Below are 3,227 nucleotides of genomic sequence, written 5' to 3'. Positions count from 1 at the left end.
CGCCGCCAGGGAAAGGGACCAGGGCCGGCGGGGTCGCCGCTGCCCTCAGAGGCCCCGCTCCTCCCGCGTGGGCCCAGGCGGAGGGTTTCCGGTCGAAGGAGTGCGAGTCACCCCGGCCCGAGGCGTTGAGTGACCGCCAACTCCTCCACGTGGGCGGCGTCCCCAAAGGCCATTCAGCCGCGCGGGAGAAGAGAGAAGAGCGGGCGGGGCGACCGCGACGCCGTGCGCAGGCGCGACGGGCTGGTGTGCGCACGCATGCCGGGGCACTGCGCACGCGCCTCGCCGCGGCCTCGGCGTCAGAGGACCAGTGCAATTCGGAAGGATTGAAAGAAAAGAAGCGGAGATAATTCTGTAAAGTGTCCCAGCACCTAACGATAGGGATTTTAGCAACGAATAATCCACCAAGCCTCTAGCACGAAGATGAAAAGAGATCCACGTCAAGGTGTGTCCTGGTGAGCTTGCAGAACATTGGGGATAGATGGAAGGCCCCGCACACTTCCAGATTGTGAAGACTGGAACAGAGTGGCTTCAGAGTGTTGGACCGCGATTTAGGGCTTTAGAGTGCAATTAAGCAAGACCTTCAAAAAATCCGGAGGAAAATTCCACCTATTTACTCCTCAGTACCTGGTGAACTATGAACCAATTGTGTGAATGGCTATGTCGCTGGACTCCCACTTAGTCGACCGCGGCTCGCGTCCCAGACCTGGTGGCTTAAACTCACACCGGGCACGTGTGTGTGTGTGTGTGTGTGCCCAAGATCCCGAGAGGAGAATGGAGGAGGAGAGATTGCCGCGTGGCCATCCCCCCTGGGCGGGTGATTTCTCACTTTATATATCTCTGTCTCTCTGGAGCGCACGCGCCCTATAGCGAAAACCTCTCCTAAAAAAAAAGAAAAAGAAAAAGTTCAGACATGCTAAAGTTCAGTTGAAAAAAAGTACCTCTCTCGAAGACCTTCTCAGGAAGATCCTGAAGATACCATCCACTAAGATAAGAGAATAAACCAAGAAGAAGAAATGATGAAATGCAGGGAGCACAATAAGTAGAAAATAATAGGACCCAAAATGACAGCTCTGTGCAGACATTGACAACAACCTGTCTAAGTTAGATTGCACCTGGAATGTTTGGGAGATACTGCTTCAGAAGATTGGAACTGACAAAATCTCAGCTAAGTCTGAAGCCACCAGAAGGGATTTAAATATTAAACCCAGAGTTTAGGAGTTGAACTAATGACAGATATGATACATACATGAGAGTCATGCAGATATTAGCTCTAGGGAAAACAAAATCTTGTACAAGAAAAGAAGGTAATTGTCTTTGTGGCTACATAAATGCTGAGTATTGACAACCAAAAATTATATTTGGAAGGATAAGATTTGGAAAAGGGTGTCATGTAATTGGCATAATGGAGATACAGGAGATAGAGCTTAATCTTTACCTTCCATAGTGGGAACTCCTGATATCCTAAAATAGAAATCAATTAGGAGTAATATAAGCCTAATTATTTAAAAATATGAAAGTAATTATGAAAGTATTAGTACTGAGCTAAAAGAACAGAAAGCCATATAGACTATAACATATAGTGATTCCATTTAGCAACTTAAAGTTTGGGACCAGTAGGTGGCGCAATGGTTATGTCACTGGACTCTGGTAGTCCACCACGGTTTGGACCTGGCTTCAACCTCACACCAGGTGCATATGCAAGTGTGCCCAGAATTCCAGGAGAAGGGATTACAGCATGGCCATCCTCCTTGGGGGGCGATTTCTAGCTTTCTGTCTTTCTCTGGTGAGTGCTCCTGCTCTGTAGCAAAAAACCTCTCACTCAAAAAAGAAAAAGTGTATTGCTTTTTTAGGGAAGAGAGACAGAAATAAAGAAAAAACGAGTTCCCATGAAAGGTGTTTCTTTTGTTTGTTTGTTTGTTTTTTTAAAGAGATTTATTTTTGCTATAGGGTGCATGTACTTGCCAGAGAAATAGTAAGACAGAAAACAAGAAATCATCTCTGGAGGGATGACTGTGCCACAATCTCTTCTCCATTTTCCTCTTGGGACTTTGGGCATGCACACACAGGAACCTGTGTGAGTTTTAAGTCACTGGGTCTGAGACACAAACCACAGTTGACTATGTGAGAGTCAAGCTATGTAACCATTATGCCATCTGCTGGTTCCTCCATAAAAGGGTTTTGATGCTGTGATCCTCCCCAGCCTTCAGCCAACCCTAGATCATGGACACACATGCCCATGTCATAGTTCTCCTGTGCTCACTGGAGACAGAGACATATGAGAAAGCACCCCCTGGATGATGGTCTTACCACAGTCCCTTCTCCATTTTCCTCTTGGGATTTTGGGTACCTATGCACACATGCCCTGCTGGTTTTCAAGCCACACGCCGCCAGGGAAAGGGACCAGGGCCGGCGGGGTCGCCGCTGCCCTCAGAGGCCCCGCTCCTCCCGCGTGGGCCCAGGCGGAGGGTTTCCGGTCGAAGGAGTGCGAGTCACCCCGGCCCGAGGCGTTGAGTGACCGCCAACTCCTCCACGTGGGCGGCGTCCCCAAAGGCCATTCAGCCGCGCGGGAGAAGAGAGAAGAGCGGGCGGGGCGACCGCGACGCCGTGCGCAGGCGCGACGGGCTGGTGTGCGCACGCATGCCGGGGCACTGCGCACGCGCCTCGCCGCGGCCTCGGCGTCAGAGGACCAGTGCAATTCGGAAGGATTGAAAGAAAAGAAGCGGAGATAATTCTGTAAAGTGTCCCAGCACCTAACGATAGGGATTTTAGCAACGAATAATCCACCAAGCCTCTAGCACGAAGATGAAAAGAGATCCACGTCAAGGTGTGTCCTGGTGAGCTTGCAGAACATTGGGGATAGATGGAAGGCCCCGCACACTTCCAGATTGTGAAGACTGGAACAGAGTGGCTTCAGAGTGTTGGACCGCGATTTAGGGCTTTAGAGTGCAATTAAGCAAGACCTTCAAAAAATCCGGAGGAAAATTCCACCTATTTACTCCTCAGTACCTGGTGAACTATGAACCAATTGTGTGAATGGCTATGTCGCTGGACTCCCACTTAGTCGACCGCGGCTCGCGTCCCAGACCTGGTGGCTTAAACTCACACCGGGCACGTGTGTGTGTGTGTGTGTGTGCCCAAGATCCCGAGAGGAGAATGGAGGAGGAGAGATTGCCGCGTGGCCATCCCCCCTGGGCGGGTGATTTCTCACTTTATATATCTCTGTCTCT

The sequence above is a fragment of the Tupaia chinensis genome, unplaced genomic scaffold (assembly GCF_000334495.1).
Source record: "Tupaia chinensis unplaced genomic scaffold, TupChi_1.0 Scaffold000168_1, whole genome shotgun sequence".
Lineage (NCBI taxonomy): Eukaryota > Metazoa > Chordata > Mammalia > Scandentia > Tupaiidae > Tupaia > Tupaia belangeri.
Note: the sequence above shows the minus strand (reverse complement) of the source record.